Raw genomic sequence first — 10,879 nt, forward strand, 5'->3', positions numbered from 1 at the left:
TCATTCCCACCCCATCAAAATCCAAGAATTCACCTACAAAGACCTCCAATTAGCCACCGCCGGCTTCCCCGACTTCAAGAAGCCCTCCGCCAACGACCTCGACAACGAGATCGACATCCTCTCCTCCCTTTACAGCCCCTCCCTCATCAACCTTCTCGGCTTCTCCACCAACTCCCACTGCCGCCGCCTCCTTGTCGAATTCATGAGCAACGACAATTTGTACGATTTCCTCCACACCAATCCTCGCCCCCCAACCTGGCCCCGCCGCCTCTGATTAGCTCTTCGGACCGCCAAAGCTGGACATGGTGAATTCGTCGCTGTTGGTGATGGATTAGGCGATTCCGCTGATAAGAAGGCGGAAATTCATGAGCGAGTACGATCCTAGGGCTCCAGCACCCAGGGATGCGAGGGTGAGGAATATGGTGTCGGCGAAATGCGTAAGGTCGTGCAGAGAGAGGAGGTTGTCGATGAAGGAGGTGGCGAGGTGTTTGGGTGAGCTGCTGAATTCGTGGAATGGATTATCGAATCCTTGCATCATGGGGAAGGATGTGGACATCGTTGAAACGCCATTGAAGAATCAACAACTAGAGTTGGGGGTTCGAAGCAATTTGATGGAATCAATGGTTTAGGCCTACAACTACAAATCTCAGATTTTAGAATTGATGAGGGAGAGTGATGTATTGTGTGTCGCTGTGAGAGAGATTTTATTTTAGAAAATTTTTTAATTAAATTTAATTAAATTTTAATTAATTATTAATCTGGTCAAAAATTTTGCTAATTCACGCGAAAATCGAATCGTCAAAAAAGGACCAAATCGACAACGTTTTCGTATGTTTAGGACCAAACCGACATCGTTTTATGGACCCGTTTATCAAAAAGTGAATGTTTTAGACCATTGATATTTTGAGCATATGTTTAGAACCAAAATTGACCTTTACTCTTGTTATGGATTTGGATTTGGATTTGGATTTGGGTTTGGATTTGGATTTGGATTTGGATTTGGATTTGATGATTATGCTACATCACATGCATTTGAAATTAGTCGGAACTTGAAGCTTTTAGATTCTTATGAAAATGGAAACCGTGTGATTTTTATTAGAGAATGTACTTAGCGAGTGCTTTTATCTAGAGGAGAGTGGCTTTCCAAGCTCATTTTCTATGCTAGGAATGGAATACCAAACTCATATTTTCTGTTAAACCAGTTAAAGAGTGTTATTGCTTTTTGTCTGTGGAGATTATTCAATCCTTGTCCTGATTATTCATTACAAATGTCCTGGAAATATAGAGGAGCTCAGCATTGATGTGGTGCTTATATTATTTTGAACTGCCTGTTCCTTTTAATGGTCTGAATATTCATCGTGCGCCATTTTGAACTTCCGGAATTTAATCATGGAGATTAATGGAAGGATTTGTAGTCGTCTGTAAGGTTATTGACTATATGGTTTTTCATACCTGTGGGACATTCTTGTGCAGTTATTTTTAATAATGTGTGACACACTTGTTACACAGTAGTACTTCCCCACATGGTGATCTTTTCTTGTGTTGGATGCACTCTGTTTAATTGTTGGCTGTTTTGTAGAGTGTGTTGGTTGAGCCTACCAGTGGAAATACAGGAATAGGCCTTGCATTTATTGCTGCATCAATAGGCTACAAGCTCATCTTGAGGATGCCGGTATCCATGAGTCTTGAGAGAAGAGTTCTCTTGAAAGCATTTGGAGCTGAGCTAGTTTTAACTAATGCAGCCAAAGGCATGAAAGGAGCTGTTCAAAAGGCTGAAGAGATGGTAAATAGCACCCCAAAAGCATACATGCTTCAACAGTTCGATAATCCTGCAAATCCCAAGGTGCCTACTAATGTCTAAACAGGTTTAATAAAATAGTGGAACAGTTGTACACGATAATAGCATGTTTTGCATCTAATTTGATCATTCATTCTTTATGCTTGCACAATGTGATTTTCAATTTGAATTTAGGAGTAGCTTTTGGTGAATATGGATGGAAACTGGAGTCATAGATGAGGATTCTAAATTTCTCATTGCATTGACCCTGCAGGTTCACTATGAAACTACTGGCCCTGAGATCTGGGAAGATACAAAAGGCAAGGTGGATATACTTGTTGCTGAAACCATTACAGGAGTCGGCCGTTATCTCAAAAAATACAACCCTAACGTCAAGGCAATGCATTTTCTTTGATATACTCTATAATCCTTGTTTATATCATGTAATAATTGTTTATGAGAATTTCAAGTCCATGTTTCTTCTGGAACTCTCTGGCCAGGTAGGTATTTCTTCTGGAGCTGCAGCTGCTGCTATTAGGATTGGAAAGAGACCTGAGAATGCAGGAAAGCTCATAGCGGTCTTATGCTTGTCAAACTGCTGTGCTATATTCGCAATGACTTCGACTAAAGTTAGATGCACAAGGTGTCATTTTTGTACAACATATATCCCCGTTCTTGTGTGTATGCATAATCCAGTCAATTTTGCTAATAATTTGACTGCAGTAATAAATATTGATAAATAGAAATGTTATTGCCAGTCGGCGAGAGATACTTATCGATGCTTCTTTTCCAGTCCATAAGAGAAGAATGTGAGAAGATGCATCCTGAAGCTTGAGAGTGTTGATTGATAGCTTTTGCAGTCGGTTTTTCTTTTATCCTGGAGAAAGGTTGTAACGATTCAGCCTTCTTCCTCTATTGCTCTACTTGAGCGCATCTATTATTATCAGCTTGTTTGTAAAATCAATGGGTTTCATAATTCCTACCATTCTATATTTACTACTAGTATGAAGTATTTTAGTTTGGACTTCGTGATTTTGTACCCCTTCACTTTCCAAAAAAAAAAAAGGGAGAGCTTAATAAGTCATTTTCCTAAATATTGTTGGGGTTTGGTGCCCCTTGCACAGCGGAAGACTTGTACAAAACAAATAAATCAGACACGGATCTATTTGACCGATTATGCGATTAATCAATTCACATGTTAAACAGATAATTGCATGCTAGAACGCAAATAATTCATGCTTAAAGAAAGTAAATCCTAAAACATGAATTCTACGGTTTAGAGTTACCGATTTTGATTCTCCAAAGAATCGTCGATTGCTCGCGCCTTCTCCACATGATGATCTTCAATACTAGACCACGGATCTTCTCTCTGGTTCCCGAACTGTATCTCGATATCGTGGTGGGCTGATCTTATCAAAATACTAGGACTCGAATAAAGAAGACAGAAGAAATCCTTTTGGAAAAAGGAGTAGAATTTGAAATTCTCTACAGCTTAGAGATTTTTGAAATTTTCGAAAAATACAAACAATGAAATTGTGATCCTTTCTGTCTCCTTTATTCTCCTATTTATATTAAGTTCCTTTTGGGCCCAGTGACAGGATCTATGGAAGGTTTTGGATATGGGCTCGCCCAATTAGCTTTTTACTAATTAAATTGAACCCACAATTTAATACAAGCTTATATTGGAATATTACGAGCAGCCACTATAGAAGTAATATTGAACTCTCCCCATCCAAATCCGAAATTACAAGTAATCCGGGTTTCCACTTTTATTATTTATTTCCGCGCTTAAGATATAAATGTCCATTAATTAATTAATGTCTGCTATGGACTTAATTAATTAATATCTTATTAATTCCAAGAGTGGACTTAGCAAGAAACATTTATTTATTATTCATAGAGTAATAAAACTCCAACTGGCCAGTTTTCCGAATAATAAAACCTTGTTCGAGCTCCTCTTGAGGACATTATCAAACGAGACTCTTCTCGTGCACGATTCAACATAATAGCAATCCTAGCACCGCTAGATATTAATCACCACTACCCAATATATCAAGATTATTGGGTTGCGAAAAACCCGCACCATTTGATAAGTCAAAGTAGTGCATAATCAATACCGTATGCTCAATACTAACATATGTAGATTAAGAAAAAATATTTTATCAAGACCTAGTCTTTCAAGATAGCATAAAGACACGTCTTGCTGTTAGATCCGTTCAGTGCTATACCACACCAATGTCATCTTATTTCAAGTAAGGCTTAGAAATATGCGGGATCGACATTGCAACCTTTCACGATAGGTAGTCTAAGCCTATCTAGGTTGTGAAATTCTTCTTTTTCTTTTGCAAAGCATTGCATAGATCTGACCGTAAATTATCTTAAAGTGGACGACGCCCACAACCGGTCTACTAAGCAAAAGACTTAGACTTTGTTTACTTCTTATGCATTTAAATGTTTGTAAAACATCTTATAAATGCACAAGCAAACACAATGTAATAATAATAGTGATTCTATTCGTGCGAGACTGCTCGAATAATACTGAATCGGGTTAAAAGTGAATTGTAGAGTTTTACGTATACAAGCAAGATTCTATTCGTGTGAAACTGCTCAAAACATGCTTTTCAGTATACCAAACCTAACAAGTACGTAGTATATCAATATCAATAAAATGATATTACTACACTCAGTTATGAAGAAACTTACTGTTTCTTTTATGTAGTTTAGTTTTTACTACGTACTCATTACAATTTACATATATAAAATTTATTCAGCTTTTTTTTGTTGGATAAAAGATAAGTTCTACACATTCAAGTTGATCAAATATTTTCCTTAGTTTGGGTCGTTCAGCATGCATGAGTATGAGCGCGTATTGTATTTGAAAAAATTGAGTGATCTACTATTATTAATTTTAAACTTGTGAATTCACCAAATATATTTGTTGTTTTTTTATTGATAAATAAATTTAAATTTGAAGGCCGCACTACGAAGGATTCGATCAAATACATCTTTGTAAAACGTGACTTTACAAGGACATGGACATCCATACAAATTTTCAGCAATTTTACCTACCACCAGCACATTAGCATTTCAAAAACTACAACACTAATAACTTAGCCACAAAATTTCATTAACAATTTCAAAATTTTCAAATCATAATTTTTAACAATTTCAAGTTTCGTATATTTTTGTGAATGTGATATTTTTAAATTTAAAAAATTATCTAAAATTAAAAAAGAATACATAATGTAAATATCTAAAATCAATTAATTTTAAATTTTGAAAAATGATATATAATCTAAATTCTTAAAATTAATACTCCAACTATAAAGTTTCACATGTATATAAAACAGCGGCATTCCATTGGATCCAAAATTTTAGCTAAACATAAGCCGGTTTCACTATTTCACAATTCCATATTCCGTTGACACTGACGAAAAGAAGCTCAGGTTAGTAGGGTTTGAGTTTATTCATTTTACTTTTGAATTCTGTGTCCGATTTGGTTTACAAGATTAAATTGGATGATTATCCGAGAATCATATTGCTGTAGTATTGAATGCGATTCCATGACGAGTTGTTTGATTTTTATCTAAGACTTTTTTTTTAAATGTTTTTGCAATCAATTGAATCCAGGAAAATGTTCCACAGCTTGTATACAATCACCGAGTAAAGGAAAAATGATGCTATTAGGACGACCTAATTTCTAATGGAAAGTACTAAATTTAGGTTTTCAGATGCATTACATTAGGTATCATTTGTAGGTAGTATGAACACAGAAGGGCAAGATTGAAATAGTATACTTCAGCCGTTATCTGCTGGATTGAAATTTTGTATTAAAAAATTTTGGTCAAACCAATTAATGTGGTATGTCGAGGTGTGCCTTTATTGTGTCAGCTTTCTGATCCTGTGATTCATGTATTTGATATTGGATATGTTGATTAGGGGATGGTTTTTGGTGATGGTTATGGATTTAATGGGGCTTCTTTGCACTAAGATGTTGCTATGTGAGAAATGGAGCAACATCGTAGTGTGAAGATTAAGTGCTGTGTCTCTTTAACTTGTTCGTTGCTCGTATCTGCTATAAGTGTTTTTAATGAATAATGATAGTGTATGTTTTGGTTTTCCCATTTTGGGCCTAATGTATAGAAGTGTTGATTGTGTTACAAAGAAGGTTCACATTGTACTATTATGTTTTATTGTGAATGTTTGATAGTGTATGTTCTGGTTTTCCCTTTCGGTCGATTATCATTCCACAAATGGTGGAACAGTGTTAGAATCAAAACATGGTGCTTCGTAGGTCGGTCATTTGTTTTGAAAGTAAATGTGCCTCCTTTGAAGATATTTAAGATACAGAACTTCGATAATTTCCTGATGTAGGAACCCCTTGAACGAAGAGAAAGGAAATACCGGGTTTGTTGATGTGACTAGGGGTGGGTCGATACGATATATCGTATCGAAAATGTTGTATCGTGTATCGTATAGAAAATATCGATATGAAAGAATTTCATATCGTTATCGTATCGATATTTCAATATATCGTACCGAAATTCGATATATCGTTAAATATCGATATATATCGAAAATAAAATATCGATATATATCGAAAATATCGATATATCGAAAATTTTCGATATATATCGTATTTTTGATATAAAACGATATATCGCGATATAAGGAAATTCATATCGTTATCGTGTCGAAAACTTACGATACGATATCGTATCGTATCGAAAAATTACGATATATATCGAAAATTCGATAATTTTTCGATATTTTTCAATACGATACGAGCGATATATCATTTTTTCGATATTTTTCCCGGCCCTAGATGTGACTGGGCTAGACAATATGGTGCTCTGCAACTTATAGATTTTACTTTTTTCCTTACTAAGATCCATTTTGCACCTCCTAAGAGTTCTATTTATTTCTATGCTTGGAATTTGGATAGGCAACTGGCTGTGTCCATGCTGTAGTGGAAGTTCTACTTGAGTTGTGCAATATTAATTTTGAGTTACTTTGCTAAATATGTTAATTATTGTACTGGAGATGAATTTTTATTTGGCTGTTGACAGTGACAGTTGAAGCCTTGAGACTGTGTATGCTCTAACAACCAAGCCTTTGTTTGTTTAGCTTAAACTAGAGTTGTTCATTCTGAGATGTCACGTGTTCCAGGATTTCGTTCTCTTACAACAAAGAGCAAGAATGCTGTTGTTGCTGGAGGGTTGACGTCATTTATCTTTGGGGTGTATTTCTACACAATGAGAGCAGTTGGTGGTACAGATGAACTTCAAGTAGCTATTGACAAGTTTGAACATCTGAAACATAGAGATGAGCAAGAAGCTACCTTGACACCCAAGGCATAGTTATTTATATCCCCAGACTTGTTATGGTTTCTTGATGTTTGAATTTTGAATAAACTCTAAATTTATAATTGGTCTGTTTCACTTGACTAACATTCTACTCTCTAGTTTTCTCATTCTAGTCAATTAATTGTTATGACTGCCTTAACATGAACATGAACTTTGCTTTGGATAGTTTGGTCTATACGACGATCCTTATATCTCATATTCTCCTTCCCTAACAGCCTAACTACCAAAAAATTATTTGTCGTAGCTGTGCAGAAGCTAAATGTTTGTCAACACTTTGATAAAATAAAAGTTGATTAAAAGAAATTTTTTTGCTCCTCTGATAGTTGTAGTTTCATTGAAAGTTCATAATCCTGCATGTACCAACAACAATGAGATCACACCACGTCGTTGGAGATACTTACTTGAGAATAGCAGCCATAGCATAACTATTCATATGAACATCCAAATTTATTGGTGGTTAGAAACAAAAAACAATAGATTCAAAAAATAGGAACCATCACACTTATATTTTAGCTAAATCAACTTGATGTTATGGTTCATGTTACACATAGTATCATACAAAATCACAACTTTGAAGGTAATACATACAGATGGAGAAATAACTTGTTGTGAGAAGAAAATTGGCTGAAAAAAAGGTATTCATAGATTTGAGGTAGCATGCATTCAGGTAAAGAAAACAATGAGAGAGGCTTAAGCACATAAAAAATCAGAAAATGTGGAGAAATGGGTGATAGGGTGTTGTTGATAAAAAGAAATAAAGAAGTTGACTGCACAGTTAGAAAATAAATCAAATAAAAAAACTAAGGGTTTGTACCGTGGCAGGGTACTATTCTACCACTAGACCACTGGTGCTTATTATTTTGTAGAGGATTTAACTTTATATATACATACGGAGTATAATATAATTGTCAGTTTGTCACTCATATTGTGACCAATTGAAAGGGATTTTATTTTATAGTTGTTACTTCATATTGGGACCAGTACATTTAATTTCAATTTTGGATTCAGACTATTTATATTTTATAGTATGTCAATTTTCCTTCCCCCCATTTTAATTAAAGATTACTAAGCTATCTCTATTGCTAACCACCGACTTTAGGGATCAAACCCCAATCTTTTGCACATCCAAGGAAAAAATAGTTTACTAAGTAACTTAACTACTTTAGTTAACTTCAAGTGATGTTAAAAATGGCGAATCCAATTGACAGAGAAAAACTCTATTAAAGGAGGAAGAAGAAACGTTAATAAAAATGAGCGATATCATCGAGAGGAGAATAGAGGGAAATTTCTTTATTGACTAAATTTTGGAAGTGATGGCTACAATTTACAATAAAATGCTTTATATATGGAGTGGGAAAATGCTAAACTAACTCATTAAAAGCTAACAAAATTACATTGGTTATTTTCTATTTGAACAAAAAATGAAAAATGTAATTGGAGAAAAAATTGGAACATAATGCTAAACGTGAGTAACTAAAAATAGTAGGCCTGTCAAATTGGGTATCCGTGGATACCCGATCTCGAATTTCCCAAAATCTAATATCCGATATCCGACCCGAAAATAATTTCGGGTACCCGGATATTCGATTCGGGTATTCATTCCCCAAAAAACGGGTATCCAATTCCGATTTTGTAATTTTATTTTATTATTTTTTTAGAAAAAATTTAAATACAAACTTTTAGAAATACAAACTTGTAATTCAATTTATACAAACTTGAAGTAGTTCAATTTAAGAGAAAAAAACTTCTATAAATTTTTAGAAATAAAAAAATTTATTAATCATAACATCCATTATTCATCCATAATAAACACCACAAATTTATTCATTAACCCAAAATGTGGCTTAAGAACGGAGGATTTGAGAGTACATTTAATTATTTAAAATAATAGAATAAATGCATAATTTATTTAATTTAAAGAAAAATTAAAAAATCGGTAATTTAGGATACCCGAACATAATCCAAAAATCCATACCGAACCGATCCCCGAATAATCGGGAAACGGGGATTCAATTATCCGATATTTTTGGGGTTTGGATACGATCCAAAACCATATCCCTTTGACGGCTCTAAAATAAGATTAATAAAGAACTGTGGGGGGCAATTTAGCCAATTTGAAACTAGGGTTTTGGTTCGCCCTATCGCCTGCGGCCTATAAATTCATTCTAACATTTACCCAATGATTTCATATGCATTTTACATCTCTGTCCGCCGTTTTGCATTTCTTCTTTCTTTTCTAAAATTATCATTTTCTCGATTAGATTTTCTTGTGTTGCTGTTTTGGTTTAATGATTTTTGCTTAAAGTTGCCAATTTGCAGAGCAAGGGCGTCGATTTTATATCAATGGCGAAAACTTGCATTGAAGGTTGGCAATATCGACGCGATTCTCCCTGCCTTTCATCTAATCTGGGTTTTGATTGCGGCCTCGAACAAATCGCTACATTTCTCAAAATTTCGTTCGGAATAAATATGATTTGGTATTTAAATTTTTGTAAATTAGAGCCAATTTGCAGAGCAAGGACGTCGATTTTATATCAATGACGAAAACTTGCATTGAAGGTTGGAAAGATCGAAGCGATTCTCCGTGCCTTTCATCTATTTGGTTTTGATTGCGGCCTCGAACAAATCGCTACAATTTTTCATATCTCAGTTTTTTAAAAATCTTCCCCCAACAAATGAATTTGGGGTCTATTGATAACAAACGGTAAAATTAAATAAATGCGATTTTTATGAAAATTAATAAAATAGAGACATTTTTTTATGGATGAACTTTTAAAAAATAACAATTAAAATAAGATTGTTTTTCTTAGAGTTACTGTGTAAAATAATTTTAAACAAAAAAAACTATTTTTAGTTTTTCTACAAAGGTTAATGTAGGAAAGGGTAACATAATTGGTTTAATCCACAATAATTTGTACTACTCTATTCAAAAAAAAAAAACAAGCAAAGTTTCAACTAGGGGTGCAAGTGGTTTTTGGTTATTCGATTAACCGAAACAAAAGTGGGGTTTTCGATTTAACCCATAATCAAAATTTATGGTTTGGGTTGATCGATTTTAAGTTTTTCCCAAATCTAAATTCCATAATTAATCAGATAACCCTCTTATAACCCAAAAACCAAATTAAATTAAATTTTTAAATTTTAAGTATCTTTTCCCTCCCCCAAATAAACGTTTTTCCTTTTTGGTTTTTTAAAAAAAATAAAATGTTTAAAAAAACAAACTTTTCACTTTTTTTTTTTCTTTTTTCTCTTTTATTTAAATCCAAAAAAACCGCATAAAATCTCCCTTTTAAAACCAAAGCGTTTTTTATTGGACGTAAACTTTGTCACAATTGAAGAAATTGTAATATATAAAACTTTGTAAAACTGATTAAGTCAAAAAGTCCTTGAATTAGTCACTATCAATTATCGTATTATATTTATAAATTTATATCTTAAAGTCAAAAAGGGCTTAAGCATTCAATTTTTAAAAAAAAGAATCCCCTTATTATTATTGGAAAAAATTTTTTGTTTTTTAAAGTGTCTAAACAATTTATGTATAACTTGTAAATAGGGTATAATAATAATAATAATAATAATAATAATAATAATAATAATAATAATAATAATTAGATGAAAAGTTAAAAGTTAAAACCATAAACAATTTTAATTTCGTTTATATTTTAATTAATAATAGAAGAAATTGTAATTTACTTCCAAATTTTGTCAAAGTCTCATTGTAATGTCAAAAAAGTCT

General features: G+C 33.5%; 1 long non-coding RNA gene, 2 other non-coding genes and 1 pseudogene across 4 annotated transcripts; all 4 read left to right on the forward strand.

Moving 5' to 3' along the window:
• The first annotated feature begins 365 nt into the window (after positions 1-365).
• Positions 366-2,672, forward strand: LOC125220421 (annotated as a pseudogene).
• Positions 2,673-5,113: 2,441 nt separating this feature from the next.
• LOC125223882 lies at positions 5,114-7,229 on the forward strand. Of its 2 annotated transcripts, none has more exons than XR_007176796.1 (2): positions 5,114-5,223; positions 6,847-7,229. It is a non-coding gene; the product is annotated as an uncharacterized LOC125223882 (long non-coding RNA). The 2 variants fall into 2 exon arrangements; XR_007176795.1 differs by having other exon boundaries at positions 5,115-5,223; positions 6,905-7,229.
• A 2,232-nt stretch (positions 7,230-9,461) lies between these two features.
• Positions 9,462-9,587, forward strand: LOC125185770. Its single transcript, XR_007170269.1, has one exon. It is a non-coding gene; the product is annotated as a small nucleolar RNA snoR86 (small nucleolar RNA).
• Positions 9,588-9,655: 68 nt separating this feature from the next.
• On the forward strand, positions 9,656-9,779 carry LOC125185771. Its single transcript, XR_007170270.1, has one exon. It is a non-coding gene; the product is annotated as a small nucleolar RNA snoR86 (small nucleolar RNA).
• The last annotated feature ends 1,100 nt before the right edge of the window (positions 9,780-10,879 follow it).

This window comes from Salvia hispanica, chromosome 4 (assembly GCF_023119035.1).
Source record: "Salvia hispanica cultivar TCC Black 2014 chromosome 4, UniMelb_Shisp_WGS_1.0, whole genome shotgun sequence".
Classification (NCBI taxonomy): domain Eukaryota; kingdom Viridiplantae; phylum Streptophyta; class Magnoliopsida; order Lamiales; family Lamiaceae; genus Salvia; species Salvia hispanica.